We start from the raw sequence: 17215 nt of genomic DNA on the forward strand, positions 1-17215 counted from the left end.
ATAGGACATTTCATGTGAAACAACCAAATAATTAGAATCAGGGTTAGGATTTGTAGTACATTGCAAAACTTCACTGCAAGCATTATTTCTTTTGTTACATTTTATTTCATTAAATATTTTCAGTTTTATTATTGATTTCCCAAAATATAACAAGTTGTACTTTTCTTTATGCACATATCAAAAGAAAAACAAGAAAAACGGCTCATTCAAGACAGCCTTGAAGAGAATGAATGAATCTGATTGGCTAAAATTTCTAAATTCTTTTATTTTTAGTTTTTCAATAGAACGAAAATGTGATTTTTCATAATGCAAAACATGTGTAGAAAATTGATAAAGAAAGTTCAACCTGTAAGTCAAACAGAAAAGACACTTGAAAAATCATTATCTCAGACATCTCTCTCTATATAAACGGCAGTTTGTCTGTCTGTGTGTCTGTCAGGTTGTACCCTCACCCTGACCACGGCTTTCAACCGATTCTGATGAAACTTGACACACACATAGCCCAATGTCATAATTCAAAACTAACGCAGTGAAAATTTTGAAAAGTTCCCCCAGTTCTGAAAAAAATCGATAAATTCGACATGGGGTCGAGAATCTAAGCTTTTTATATGCAACACATTTTCTGTCTAGGGGACACAACTCGACCATTTTATCGCCCAAAGGGACAGCTAGGAACATCGTATACACAGAAGTATTCGAGTGAAGAGAAGACATTGCAACCTACACATGTGCCTTCGTTCCCTAGAGGGAAAGGACTAGATCGGGATTAGTCGTTGCCTACTAGGGGCTCTTACATACTCGGGCAACGCTGGACTATGCTGCTAGTTCAAACATAAACCTGAAAACTTTTCAAGAGTTGAATTTCAAAAATTAAAGAATGGAAAACAACCACCTCCAACACACCATACACAAAGTTTTTGACACACAGGACAATTTCCAACTCCAGCCAACAAGAATGTCACATAAAAGATGCAGCAAAATATCTCATTTCACATATCCACGACTTTTCATTATCTTTGTATGGTACCACTGTAATTTCCAAGATAGGCTTAGTTCAAAAATTAATAAGCAAATACTTGTTGAACCTAGTGATAATCATAAGATAGGAGGCGCAATGGCCCAGTGGTTAGGGCAGTGGACTTGCGGTCATAGGATCGCGGTTTCGATTCCCAGACCGGGCGTTGTGAATGTTTATTGAGCGAAAACACCTAAAGCTCCACGAGGCTCCGGCAGGGGATGGTGGTGATCCCTGCTGTACTCTTTCACCACAACTTTCTCTCACTCTTACTTCCTGTTTCTGTTGTACCTGTATTTCAAAGGGCCGGCCTTGTCACTCTCTGTGTCACGCTGAATATCCCCGAGAACTACGTTAAGGGTACACGTGTCTGTGGAGTGCTCAGCCACTTACACGTTAATTTCACGAGCAGGCTGTTCCGTTGATTCGGATCAACCGGAACCCTCGTCGTCGTAACCGACGGAGTGCTTCCATCCAATCATAAGATAGCTATCACTAGGTCTTTTGGATTATTTGAAAGTTTGAGAATACCTTTCGGTCTTCAAAATTCATTTAATTCTCTTTAAAGATTCATCAACAAAATTACTTATGGTTTAGACTTTGCTTCTGCTTATACTGGTGATTTATTAGTAGCCAGTTCTTCCAAAACAGAACATGACCACTTTCAACAGCTTTTTACCAGGTTATCATACTACGGTATGGTACTTAATCCTATTAAATGTCTTTTCAGTGTTTCATCCCTAATATTTTTAGGTCATATTATTGCTAAAGATAGAATCTGACCAACAAAGGGAAAAGTGGAAGCTGTTTTAATTTCCAGTATCTACATCTCTGCAGAAATTGTGAAACTTTCTAGGTTTAGTAAATTTATACAGAATCAATAAGTACCATTTATGCGTGGGTTGTTTCCAGTGCCGCCTGACTGGCTCCCCGTACTGGTGACATGTAAAAAGCACCATCCAAACATGCTCAATGCCAGCCCCCCCCCCCACTCACCTCGACTGGCTCCTGTGCAGGTAGCACATAAAAAGTACCATCCAAACATGGCTGATGCCAGTGCCATCTGACTGGCTCCCATGCCAGTGGCACATAAAAAGCACCCACTACACTCTTGGAGTGGGTTGGTGTTAGGAAGGGCAACCTGCTGCAGAAACATCGCCAGATCATATTAGAGCCTGGTGCAGTCTCTTGGCTTTCCAATCCCCAGTCAAACTGTCCAACCCATGCCAGCATAGAAAATAGATGTTAAACAATGATGATGATGATGATTTCATATTGCACTGTGGAGAAATAACTAATTCTCTTACAGAACAATTACATAACAGAAGGCAGAAAAAATTTTTTAAATGCAAAAATTATGCTAACAGCAAATAAAGTACAGAGAGAAAAACAACTAGTTTTAGATCTCTGAATGAGATCTATGTCGTAACAGTACCATATAGTAAAGTTTATTTGCCAACATAACATAGCAGTCCTGTTACTATGTTACTATTTTTTAACTCCAGGGAAACATTTTTTCCAGCTGGTTATCGACATATGATCTGTGTCCAAGACACACTGTAAGTAAGAGAGCTCACTGCTTCCTTCTAGCCATTAGCAGTACCAGCAAACCAATAGTTTCTGGATAATTTCCTGTCTTCAGTGCTGGATAACTACCTGGCTACCTTTATTAAGATCACTACGGATCGAAACAGAGAATGGGTACATTACAAGACAGACAAATACAAAATGTTGGAAGAGTTCGAATGATTATAATAAAAATTTACTTATATAAAATTTAATAAAATAATTACTTTTAAAACTTTTCACTAGAACTTTTTTTTTTCAAAAACAAAAACCATAAACAGAAGAAATAAAGAATATGAAACAGAAAAAAATGAACCCGGCAGCCTAGAAGGACAAGCAGCTCGCATTTCCTTTCCTCGATGATTAAGCTGGGTTACTAGCATCCACCTTTTTCATCACTTCCTTCCATCGTTGCTCATATTCAGTCGGTGGCATGGTCCTCTTTTCCAACCCCATCTTGCTCTTCTGATGGCATCTGAAGTAAGATAGCAAACCAGGGCCGGAGACAAAGGACCCTGTCACAGAACCTTCCATTCTTGTTACCTAAACACACTCTATCAGTACTGCAACCGTACAGTAAAAGCAAGCCTCACCTTCCTTTGAGGGTCCAGTTGGCGGTATCATCTTTATTATAGATCCAGCCGATAGCTGTACTTGTCCTAGATGCTCCTGACATTGTACAAAAGCGTGCTGGACAGTTTCCTTGTCCACCCCACATCTTGGACACATCGGTGGCACTGACATTCCATGCCTGGATAACTTATCACGAACAGGTAAAGCATTCCTGTAACACTGCCAGGTCAAGGATTTTTGGAAGTTGTCCAAATACCCTGGCCTGAAAGTTTTTATGAACAGGTTGGTAAGTTGGTTCTCATTGAACCCCAGAGCTCCCCCTAGGACATCATCGTTTTTTGCCTCTACCAGCCCTCTACAGAACACCAAGGTGGTATTCCCGCTGCCGGCCTTGCCCGTCTCATGGATCAGCCAGAGTGCCTGATGGCACTCCTTCTGCAATAAAGTCAGATTGCGTCTTTTAATGAAACCGGGTTTAAATCTCTCCAAAGAGGCTGGTCGCGGCAAGAACTCCTCCGCCAGCGGACTCAACACCTTACCACCCTCCAGGTGGCACCAGAAATGTCTCAGCCTCAACGCATGTCTACACATCATTAGCCAAGGCATTCCCAGTTCACCCTTTAACGGTTCCTGGCAGCAAACAGAGTGCCTCACAAGTGGCTTTCCTCCCTTCCACAAAAAGCGGAAGAGGAGTCGTTCCAACTTGTTTAGCAAGGCACAATGGACAGGCGGTAGGTGATTACAGATGCTATAAACACCTGCACCACCTCCACCCAGCCCTTCAAGGACAGAGGCCTTCTGGACCACTTCCGTACTATGGCCTCCACCTTGTCCACTAACTCGCTCCAATTCTTCTCCATCTGGGAGTCTGGGCCAAACCAAACTCCAAGCAACTTGACAGAACTATCTGTGCAGTGTCCAACGACACTGGACGATATCGGCTTGTTCCTCCAGGTGCCAAGGAGCAAACTGATGGACTCGGCCTTGTTAACTTTTGCTCCTGCCACCGTGTAGTAAGGTTTATTTGCCAACATAATGTGACAGTCCTGCAGAGGACTATGTTACTACTTTTTCTCATGAGATCAGTGACTGTCAGTCACTTCAATAAGTATTTACTGTGAGTAAGGTCAGGTAGCTGCTGTCTCTAGCCAGGTGGTTGTCCAGCACTGTTACTAGTTTTTAACCCCAAGGAAAACATCTTTTCCAGCTGATTATCAATACATGATCTGTGTCTGAGACATACTGTAAATAAGGGAGCTTACTGCTCCCTTCTAGCCATTAGCAGTACCTGCAGGTCAATGGTTTCTGGGTAATTTTTTGTCTTCAGTGTTGGACAACCACCTGGCTAGAGACAGCAGCTACCTGACCTTACTCACAGTTTATACTTATTGAAGTGACTGACTGTCACTGATCTTGTGAGAAAAACAATTAAAGCTCCCTTACATACAGTATGTCTCGAACACAGATTATGTGTGGATAACCAACTGAAAAAGATGTTTTCCTGGGGTTAAAAAGTAGTAACATAGTCCTATGCAGGACTGCCACGTTATGTTGGCACATAAACCTTACTACGTGGTACTGTTACTACATAGAACTCATTCAGAGATTTAAAACTAGTTGTTTTTCTCCTTATAAGATCAGTGACTGTCAGTCACTTCAATAAGTATATACTGTGAGTAAGGTCGGGTGGCTGCTGTCTCTAGCCAGGTGATTGTCCAGCACTGAAGATGGGAAATTGCCCAGAAACTATTGGTCTACTGGTACTGCTAACGGCTAGGAGGGAGTAGTAAGCCCCCTCACTTACTGTATGTTTCAGACACAGATCAGGTTTTAATAACCAGCTGGAAAAGATGTTTTCCTGGAGTTAAAAAGTAGTAACATAGTCCTATGCAGGACTGCCATGTTATGTTGGAAAATAAACTTTACTAAATAAACTACAATTATTTATGAATATTAAAGAAAAATTATCTATATTTACTTTATTGATTCATCCAATAGCAGAGCACATTTTTTTTTATCCACACCAAGCGACTACATGTGTGTGTATAAGAAAAACGATATTTACTAACAGACCGGGCGTTGTGAGTGTTTATTGAGCGAAAACACCTAAAGCTCCACGAGGCTCCGGCAGGGATGGTGGTGATCCCTGCTGTACTCTTTCACCACAACTTTCTCTCTCACTCTTACTTCCTGTTTCTGTTGTACCTGTATTTCAAAGGGCCGGCCTTGTCACTCTCTTTGTCACGCTGAATATCCCCGAGAACTACATTAAGGGTACACGTGTCTGTGGAGTGCTCAGCCACTTACACGTTAATTTCACGAGCAGGCTGTTCCGCTGATCGGATCAACCGGAACCCTCATCGTCATAACCAACGGAGTGCTTCCTTCCTTACTAACAGAAAAGTATGCTGCTCAAATAAATTACTTTTTACATATCTTTTTCTAAACCACTGTGGATAGATCCCAGCAATGTGCTGAATAAAATGTTTTGTAAGCAATTTGTAACCTATATTAACATTTGTTTTTTAATGAGGGTGACAGGAATGCAGAAACACCAGGAGTGGCCATGTGGAACCAGAGACATAGCCAGCAAGATTTGGTGGGAAAACGAATATTTATAATTGGAAAAGATCATAGAAATACATTTAAATGGAAAAAATTCTTGTTTTACAGAAAAAGGTTTATTAAAATGTTGAGCCTTCAAAATTTAGAAACTAGAATCAAAAAACTTTTAAAATTCTAATTGGCATTTTGTTGCACTTCTTGAAAAAAAATGGTTTTAATAATAAACTCTTCTCTTCCTTCTCTCTCTTCCATTCCACTTTTCAATCTACATAATAAACGGGTCATTATCCTTCTTCCCAGACCTCTTTCATGCCTCTTCTCTCTCTGTTTCTTTTCCTTTTTTCTTCATTCCATCATTTACCTCTTTGAATAGCTCATTATCCAGTCTTCTTAGAACTACCTCTGTTTCATGTTTCTCCTCTCCTCCATTCCTTATTTATCTTCTTCCATCCTTAACCCCCATCAAATGCATCTACTTGTGCTTCTAAAAGAAATGATATAGCAGGAGTGGCTGTGTGGTAAGTAGCTTGCTAACCAACCACATGGCTCTGGGTTCAGTCCCACTGCGTGGCATCTTGGGCAGGTATCTTCTGCTATAGCCCCGGGCCGACCAATGCCTTGTGAGTGGATTTGGTAGATGGAAACTGAAAGAAGCTTGTCGTATATATGTATATATATATATGTATGTGTGTGTGTTTGTGTGTCTGTGTTTGTTCCCCTAGCATTGCTTGACAACCGATGCTGGTGTGTTTACGTCCCCATCACTTAGCGGTTCGGCAAAAAGAGACCGATAGAATAAGTACTGGGCTTACAAAAAGAATAAGTCCCAGGGTCGAGTTGCTCGACTAAAGGCGGTGCTCCAGCATGGCCGCAGTCAAATGACTGAAACAAGTAAAAGAGTAAAGTGTAAGAGAGTTAATCTTCATTTGTTAATAAAAGGGGACTGAAGTGGTGCTATTCTCCATACCCTTTAAAAATAAGATTTGTTTGCTGATGAGATGAACATTTCAAAAAGTACAACAAAATGCCAATTAAATTAAAAATTTTTTTTTCAATTATAGTGTCCAACTTTTGAAGGCTCAACATTTTATCAAACTTTTTCTGTAAAACAATTTTTTTAGAAAAGTTTGAACATTTTGTTGAACCTCTTTTCTGTAAAACAGGAAATTTTTTCCATCTAAATTCCTTGTTAAGATTATAATATATCATTTATTATGTAGATTATCATTCAAGTACCATTGCCATCGTTAGCCAAATTTCTGGTTCATTCCCATACCACGTTGAGGTGATTGTTGGTTTCTATGGGGGGAAAGACCATCACGGCACGTAAAAAGCACCATCCGTCCGTGGACGTTTGCCAGCCCCGTCTGGCACCTGTGCGGGTGGCACGTAAAAAGCACCCACTACATTCATGGAGTGGTTGGCGTTAGAAAGGGCATCCAGCCATAGAAACACTGCCAGATCAGACTGGGCCTGATGCAGCCTTCTGGCTTCCCAGACCCCAGTTGAACCGTCCAACCCATGCTAGCATGGAAAAACGGACGCTAAATGATGATGATGATGATGATAAAAAATATCTGATTAAATAATCAGACCACTCCTGAGCTAGCAGACCTACGATCAAAGATGTTTCAGCTTAACCAATCATCCTGTATTTCTGATATAGTAAGTTTAGAAATACATCATCAAAAGTGTCTTTTGTAAGAGAGAGTAGGAAGTGATTTGAGGGTAATTTGGTTGCTATTTCTAACAGGTAAAGTGACCTGTACCAGCCTCTGTTTATGCTATCCAGGTTACCCTTGAGCCCAGTGAAAAGGAATTAATGGGAATTCAGACATAGTGTAAATTAAATCTGACCTGGCTATGATCACCGGAAAGAAGACAGGACCCAGTGGGCAGGTTAACTTCTCTAGCATTGTGAGAGAGAGAGGAATAGGTAGACAGGAAAGAAAGGATAGTGAATCATGTTCCGGAGATAGAGGAAGTGTAAGAGAGAAAGAGCGGAAATTACAGCAGTAGAGTGTAAGAGGGAAATGCAAATAAAAAGACAGAGAGAAAGGGAGAGATAGAAACAGAGACATAGAAAAGGGACTGCTCATAGATAGACAGGAGGACTGAAAAAGGATTAATAGAAGGAGAATAAGTGGAAAAGAGAGTAAACAAACACAGAAAGAGAAACAGTGGGAGAAGGAAAAGCAAATAGAAGAGACAGAAAGAGAGAGAAACAGGTAGAAATATAAAGAGGAAATGACTGATAGAAAGGGGAGGAGAATAAGTACAAGAGGGAGTAAACAAACATAGAAAGAAGAAGAGTGGGAGAGGATAAGTAAGAGTAAAACAGAGACAAACAAACAGAAAGATATATAGAGAGAGTGGGGAGAACTCGTGGATAGAGGGAGGATTGATAGAGAACTGACAGAGAGGGAAGGAGAATAAATTGAAAAGAGAGTAAACATAGAAAGAGGAAGAGTGAGAGAGAGACATAGAAAGATAAATATATAAAGAGGGGACGACTGAGAAGGGGAGGAGAATAAGTAGGAGAGAGTAATCAAGCATACAAAGGGGGAGAGGATAAGTAAGATTAAAAAGAAAACTGCAATGTGAATATGAAAAGGTTCTTGAGAAAATTATGTTAAAAAGATTAGGCACCGATAATTACTTTCCCCTTAGCGAAGGCGAATGTATTGTTTCAGTTGTGTTTGTTTGTTTGTTTGTTTGTGGACAAGATATCTCAAGAATTGCTGGATGGATTCAGATGAAATTTTCAGGGATGTTTGGCCTCATGACTGGCATGAACTGATTAGATTTTGAGATTGATCCAGTATTAGACAAGGATCCTGGATTATTTGTTATATTTACTTTACATTGAGTATTACGATCTTACGTTGACTTTCAAGTCTTTCTCTGATTATCTCCCTTGAAACCACTTAAGTTATGGCAGCATTGCTGTTTCAAAAATTTTATTTTTCATTTCTCTATTTTTAATTTTACTTGAGTCTCTATTTTAGTAGAAACTGATGGATAAAGAAATCAAACTACATAAACAAACGGCAGCAAAACCGTCCACAAATTAAATAACACTAACATATTCAGTAACAATATTAAATCTAATTTATCCTCAACAATTTTTGGATCTTTTCACTTTGACCAGCAGATTTAAAAAATAATTTTTTGTAACTAAACACTTTTAAACTTCGTATACTGATAGAATGTGTCACATAAAACATCTATTTCTCTTGGCGTTCTTGAGAAAATTCTGTAATTTGTAAGCTATTTGTTGTTAAATTTCTCATATTTCAGCAATTTCAACCAATCAATGACGTCTATTGAGGTGAATACAATTACTGCTGTTGTTTGTCAACAAGAAGTTCCGGCAGTGTAACGTTAACACCTGAGATTATCTGTTCTTTATATAATAAATATGTAGTTAATTCATTTTATAACGGCAGGAAGAAAAAAGTATTAGAAAAAAATTGAAAGAAAAACGCACACAAAACAAGAAGATTATCATTTTTTTGTACCCCTCCATCACTGTAGGGTCATAATTATGGGTGGACACAGGTGATAGTTTCCCATATATTTGCATTTTGGTTGGATGGCGCTTCCACGAGAGATTTTGAGCTCCCATAAGGAGGCGAGTGTAGGTTCCATCCAACCGCCTCTCAAGCTTCTTTGATAACGTCCAGGTTTCTGAGCCATATAGTAGAATTGGTTCGACTGTGGCTTTGAAGATTTCAAGTTTGAAGTCTCTACTTAGATTTGATGACCAGATCTTATGCATGTCATTACAGGCTGACCAGGCCATACCCTTTCTAGTTAGAAAGTCTACCATTGGGATCAATTAGGTACCAGACAAGGATTCTGGATTATTTTTCCGGTTTTTTAAAGCTTAATTTTTGAGAAAGGTCGGGTTCATTTTTAGTATTCTTGTTTATGAGAGCAGTCGAGTTTATTTCAGATATTCTCATTTTAAAAATCACTAGCAGTATCGCCCGGCGTTGCTCGGGTTTGTAAGGGAAATAACTATATAAGCATTTTTAGAGATGTAAAGTATAATAGCCATCTCAATATGGCTAACCACAAAGGGGGGGGGGTTACTGTAGCTTTTTACGTTCTGAGATTTAAAATACGTTTTTAGAGAGTTACTTCCCTTATATAATAGCAAAAGATGCATTAAAAATGGGAAAAAATGATGGTAAATTCTTTTTAAAATCGTAGACTCGGGCTAATACCCAGAGGGGCTTGATATGAATCACGACTATAAGATACCCGGTTTTGGTTAAACTGCACCGCAAAATGTGGGAGTAGTTAGGAATCTAAATCGTAGGAGACAGACACACAACTTCACTTTTATATATAAAGATTTCCGGTTAATCGTTGAGAGGACATGGATGTTGCCTTGGTGGAGGTTTGCGCTGAGTGCTCATTATAATTATGATGCTATAAATCTTATATGAAAATAAAGTTATAATACAATGAATATTTTAACAAAGTTTAAGAAAGTTAATGGAAATTTAAAAATCGGTATTTCTAATGTGCAGTGAGGTTACGGAATTATAGTCAAGACACGTTTGAGCTGGACTCAACATTTTGTTGGGTCAAGTAGTGCTTGACCAGTATGTATAAATAAATGACTAATCTCCTACTTTCCCTTCCTAAAATTGCTGGCCTTGTGCAACAATTTGAAACTTTGTTTTAAGTAAGGCGAGGGGGCGGGGGGGGGGGGGGGTTCAAAATCATCAAATGTCAGGAAATGCCTTGCAGTATTCATTCTGTTTCTTAAAATAAAGTCCCAGTCAAGATGATGAAATATAAAAAAAAAGCAATGAAATAGCAGGGACCAATTTCACCATCTAATCCCCTACCGCCACTATAACTGGGCTTTACGCCTAAATTAGAAAACACTTATTACGGCAGGGGGATTGGTAGAATCATGTGTTGGACAAAATACGTTGCGGATCTTTACAATCCAAGTTTAAAACCTGCTGAGTCAACTTTACCTTTCATCTATTCAGGGTCAGTGAAATAATGAAGTGGGGTCGATGTAACTAACAAGCCTTCCCCTTTTAATATAACAGGTCTTAGAAACAGTTAATAGTTTAGTGATGTGAAATCAATTTTGGGCAAATGCTTAAAAAGCTCACTCTGTGTTCAGTCCTAGTGTGTGTGTCACATTGGGTATTTTCTATTGTGGCCACTGGTCAACCCAAATATCATTGAATAGACAATGGAAGTTCATCTGATGGTCTTTGTATCATGTGGCTGCTGGCTGGACAATGGATAGTTTTATTAGTGTCCCCTATGTTGCATGTAACCAGACATGGTATCAGGTCAAAGGAGAATAATATTGTCTTCTTTCGTATCCTTCACGGATCTTTTCCCTTTGAACGGCAGATCGAGAAATTAATTTTTTGTAATTAAACATTTTCAAACTTCAGACACTGGTAGAATGTGTCATATAAAACATCTTTTACTCTTAGTGTTGTTGGGAAAAGTTTATATTTTCAAAGTTATTTCGTGTTAAAGTTGTCGTATTTCGGTAATTTCAACCAATCAATGACGTGTATTGCATTTGTATACTGTTCACAGATGCTGACATTTTTTGTTTTCTGTGAATTTTTCACGGGTCCAGCTAGTATTATTATTATGCTATGAAACTTAACATAAAGTATTTGCAATTTTGACCAAATTTAAGAAAGTTAATGGATATTAACAAAATTGAAAAAAATCGATTTTCTTATGCGCTGCGAGGTTACGGCTTGTTTGAACTCGACCCAACATTTTGTTGAGTCGATCACATTTAGTATTTGATTAATTAAGACAAATTAACATTTCTTTATATACCTTTATTAAACAACTGCAGATAAATTTCAAAATGTCTGACATTTATCGCACTTCACAATAAAAATCATAGCGCACCACCTCATCCACATTTATATTTCAGTCTACATTTTATCTGTGCCCTGCCTCTATGTCCCACTAATGGGATCTACGAAATTACGGGAATGGTTGATGGCATGGAGATATCTCAGTTTCTAAAGACTGTTACAACTGGGCTACATATCTGTGAAAATTGTTGAACTTGCTTCCACATTTTTAATGATAGCCATTTCTAGTTTTTCTACCTTCCTATTAGAAACAAGTTGCAAGTAACCTTTTTACTGGATATTGTCAAATCGAATAACCTGAAACTTTTCGCAATTCTGCCAACTTTACAATATGTCAATAGGGCCACCTAATTTTTTTTTAATCGCTGATCAACTTCTGCACATATTTCTCTCACCATTATTCATATCACTGAATGGCTGTCCTTACTAATACTGCTTATATACAAGCAACTGGTCATTGGCATTTCACAAAAACAAAAATGTAAATACCATCAACTGATGTCTTTCTATTAAAGGTATTTCTGATTGATACAGCTTTTTACAGTCGCAACAATACCAAACTCCGTCCATTGCATGCTTGAACGGCTGTATTGTTATCTGGTAACAGTAAACACATTTTTCTTTTAATTTGTTTTCTTTCAAACATTAGAAAAAAAGAATCTCCTTGCAATTGATTCCACAAATCAATTCTTGGAGAATACATTTTGAAGATAAATTATGAAATAATAATAAAACGTGTTGCTTGTAACTTTCAGGTGAAATATGTACTTCCAAATCCCAATTCAATTGTGATACTCTCAATAGGAGTGGTATCAGAATCAATCTTTTCTTAACAATGTCTTTCTTCGAATTTTCCCGCCAATACTATTCACTTGATTGTCTATTGAGAATATGTTAAAATAATTTTAGTACAGACATATTGCTTTATCTTACAATCAAGTTATGATTTAAATGTATTTTAGGGCGAATTACAAGACATTTTAAACAACACTTTGCTGGCATTTATCCAGTGATTTAAAAAAAAAGGTATGTAAAAAAATAATCTGTTTTAACAGCATACTTCTCTGTTAGTAAATTTAGGATCTTTTTACCTAACGCATGAATGGACTCACTCGGTGTGTATCAAATAAAAATGTGTTCATATGTGAAATTAAAACTCAACTTTTTCAATTTTTATTTTGAAATGAAAAAGAAACAAACAGCAAGAAAAAAACATTGATTAAAAGAAATTTTTTTATGGAAAGAAGTTCAAATTTGGAAAGTTTATGGGGAGTGGTGTTAAAAATTTCAATTACAAAAATTTCTTTCTTGCAAAATTGTACAAGATACAGTTTGTAAAACACAAAATCCAAAAACATTTACAAAAAATATCCAAAAAAGAAGTTATGACCGTTTACATGGTGTGCTTCAATCAGTCTAATGACTGTGCATGCACGAATTTCTTTAGATTTTTCGATTTGGACTTCAAAAATTATTGGAAATTAAAAACAGGAACAAATGGCAGATTCTGACTCTCCACATTTTAAAATATAGATTAACAAATAGAAGAGAAAGTCGAAATTTGAGAATTTCAGGAGTGGGAAACAAAAAAAATGAAACTTGAAATTTGTGATTTGAATCAGTTTTTATCTATGCGTGCACACCATTTTTTGGTTTTTTTTTATTTATTTATCCCAGATCCAATTCCGATATAATTGTAATCTTACATATTTTGAGTCTCAGAAATGCCATTATTTTCGTTACTATCCGCGAAAAATTTTTATCCAATCAGAATTTGAAAGCACTCGTTGTCAACTGTAAACACACATGTCTAAGTGGAAGAGGTAAACGGATCACAAGTTCTGATTCTTATATAGCTATGTAATTTATGTATAATCTTTATATATAAAAGTGAGGTTGTGTGCTGTCTGTCTCCTACGATTTAGATTCCTAACTACTCCCACATTTTGCGGTGCAGTTTAACCAAAACCGAATATCTTATAGTCGTGATTCATATTGAGCCCTTCTGGGTATTAGCGCGCGTCTATGATGAGTCTACGATTTAAAAAAAAAATTACCATCAATTTTTTCCATTTTAATGCATTTTTTCGCTATTATATAAGGGAAGTAACTCTCTAAAAATGTCTACGATGAGTCAACGATTTTTTAAAAAATTTACCATCATTTTTTCCCCATTTTTAATGCATTTTTTTGCTATTTTTTGGTTATAACTCTCAAAAAATACTTATATAGTTATTTTCCTTACAAATCCAAGCAACGCCGGGCGATACTCCTAGTATATATTAAAAAGATAAATTTAACACATTAAAATAATGCGTAACATGTTCATTAACGCCGCCCACGCACGATAACAAAAACAGTGTTGCATTTTATGTGCAAGTTATGGATGTGTGTGAATGCGGCTAGGGTTCTTACCCGCTTCATTTGTATATGTAAAATCCGTGTGTGAATGAATACAAATACATAAAACAGAACACGCTCGCACACACAGACCTACACCCATCAGCTTCTCTTCGACACGTCAAAAGTAAATAAATAAAACTTTTCACGGAAACTAACGAACGGATGACAAGTGGCGAATGGCATTTCTGAGACTCAAAACGATTGCCCTAAAAGTTATTTGTAGTTTTCACCCAAAAAAAATATATATACCAATTTTACTGAAAGTTATGAGGAAACAAAGCCGGCTCGTGCGGATTTTCCGAAATTTCTCTTCTTCGGAAAGAGTTTTCCACAGAAAAATACCGGTATAATTGGATTCTACAGCGTATGAAATATGTTTGTAGAAATGTTCATTAGAATATATCGATTTTTGTGAAAGTTATGAAGTGGGGAAACACTTCTGTAGGCATGCTCCGAAAGCCGCCCATTGCATATTAAAATATGTAAGAATGGTGAGGAAATTATAAATCCCACAGTTCTAAGCAAAAGAAATTGGATCTTTTCGGTTCGAACGGCAGTTTTTTCTAGCGGTGTCATATGAAATTGTCACCCATAATTATGACCCTAGTATCGATCTATTGCATTTCAATCTGTTTTAGGGTTAGGGGCAGGGTATCTTTTTTTCTTCACAAATATAAATAAACCCAATCTGTTTCTTAAACGAGGGACATATTCATACGGCATAGAATGTTTTTTTGGCACTGTCATGCTTTTAGTTGTCAGAAGTGAAAGTAGTCAACTTCGTGTATTTACGTCAAGTTTATACCTTCGTTTATTTACGTACCACCGCGCTGTTATATGTACATAATTAAACTATTGACCGCCTTAAAACGGATTTCAACAGACAAATATTACTATAATGGATAATATAAGCATATAACTACTTATACACACATACAATAAATACAGACACACACACATTAGTCAGACATATAGCCACATATACACACACACACACACACACGTGTGTATGATTGTTTTATGTGATCGGGGTTGGTGGTGGTCATTTGTGCAGATTTGGTGTGATTTCTTTTTTAAAAACAATAATGAATAATGCAAGAATATATTTATTTATAAAGTTTAAACAGAACATGGAATGAAATGTATTTATTTATAAACTTTAAACTGAACTTCAATTGTTTTATAAACCACGCTGTTAGGGTGGTACGTAAATAAACGGCGTAAATTAACGGCGTAAATTAACGAAGGTATAAACCTGACGTAAATACACGAAGTTGACTACTTTCACTTCTGACAACTAAAAGCATGACAGTGCCGTTTTTTTTTTTACCTCAATGGACGTCATTGATTGGTTGAAATTGCAGAAATGGAAGAAAAAAAACAACAAATATCTTACAAACTATAGAATTTTCTCAATAAAGCCAAGAGAAAAAGATGTTTTATAAACACATTCTACCAGTATACGAAGTTTAAAATTTTTTAGTTACGTGGAAATTATGTTAAAAACTGCCGTTCAAACCGAAAAGATCCGAAAAATTCTACCAAGATTTGAATGGTAGACATCCTGTATGTAGACTAAGGAGTAAATTCACTGAGTAGTAAGAAGAAAAATTGAGAATTAGTGCTTGATAGACTTACAATTTTCTAAAGAAATTTTCCTGACTTCGTCCACATTTTTTTCTGAATGTTATGAAGAAATAAAAGTATGTGGGGTGCACACTTACTGGTATACGAAAAATTTCAGAAAAAATACTCTTTAGTTGTCTGCTTTCGAAAGACTATGAAATATATTATGAGTATTCAATAAAGCCAAAAGAAAAAGATGTTTTATAAACACATTCTACCAGTATACGAAAACATTTTTTAGTTACCTAGAAATTGTTAAAAACTGCCGTTCAAACCGAAAAGATCCGAAAAATTCTACCAAGATTTGAATGGTAGACATCCTGTATGTAGACTAAGGAGTAAATTCACTGAGTAGTAAAGAAGAAAAATTGAGAATTAGTGCTTGATAGACTTACAATTTTCGAAAGACTATGAAATATATTATGAGTATTATACTTTCTCAGTTACAGATTTAGTTAAACTTATTTCTTAAGATAGGTTTGAAACTAGCCATAGTGAAAGACGTGTGGATTTAAAAATTGAAGATGGCTTATGGACAATAAATGACATATACACTAAGTACACTGCTTCACTATGATGTAGAAATTCAGAAGTTCTTTGGTTTTCTTTTTTGCATATCAGTGTGTAAAGAAATAGAAAAGAATCTTACTGTTTTAATAATACTTTAGCAATTTGATTATTTCTTTAAATTTCTTTCATCCCAGCATATTATTTTTCCTTCTGTTTATTTGTTGATTTTGTGTTCTTGTAACATTTGTTTACAAAAGTTGCTAAGAACGCAGCTGTAGTCAACTTAGTTGATGTCTTCAGCTGAGCTAAATCATTCTGAGACGCCAAGGTATCATTTGGTTGCCCAATATACGATAGATATAATATGTATATTATAAGATACTAGCAGTATCGCCCGGCGTTGCTCGGGTTTGTAAGGGAAATAACTATATAAGCATTTTTAGAGATGTAAAGTATAATAGCCATCTCAATATGGCTAACCACAAAGGGGGGGGGGGTTACTGTAGCTTTTTACGTTCTGACATTTAATAATAAATTTTTAGAGAGTTACTTCTCTTATATATGCCAAAAATGCATTAAAATGGGAAAAATTGATGGTAAATAATACCCAGAAGGGCTCGATATGAATCACGACTATAAGATACCCGGTTTTGGTTACACTGCACAGCAAAATGTGGGAGTAGTTAGGAATCTAAATCGTAGGAGACAGACAGCACACAACCTCACTTTTATATATAAAGATAATATACATGGTTCGAGTCATGTGTCTGTTAATGTATACTTGAATTTTATTTTATAAAAATCTTGACAGACGAAGTCATCCATTAACCCACCGATAATTCCTGCACACACACATACATCTAAATTTTCTTTATTCCTTTGTTTTTGACAACGGACAATACGATATTGCTAAGATATGAAAAAAAATTCAAAATTTCAATTCCTCCCTTACTCCCAGTTTTCTAAAAAAAATTATGATTTTGAGGATATTGAATGTTTTAAAAATAAACAGAGCGACAGGACGCAGTATTGATTACCCAAAGGTAAACTATTCCCCACTTGTGGATTG

The 17215-nt window shown here is 36.6% G+C and overlaps 1 protein-coding gene across 1 annotated transcript in view; it reads right to left on the reverse strand.

The window, feature by feature from the left end:
• LOC118762651 (protein FAM227B-like) overlaps window positions 1–16418 on the reverse strand; it is a 110287-nt gene extending 93869 nt beyond the window's left edge. The window contains exon 1 of the mRNA XM_036501572.1: window positions 16286–16418. The gene's annotated coding sequence lies outside the window, so the exon portion shown is untranslated. The remainder of the gene's footprint in view (window positions 1–16285) is intronic.
• Window positions 16419–17215: the final 797 nt, after the last annotated feature.

This window comes from Octopus sinensis, linkage group LG3, assembly GCF_006345805.1.
Source record: "Octopus sinensis linkage group LG3, ASM634580v1, whole genome shotgun sequence".
In the NCBI taxonomy this organism is placed as follows: domain Eukaryota; kingdom Metazoa; phylum Mollusca; class Cephalopoda; order Octopoda; family Octopodidae; genus Octopus; species Octopus sinensis.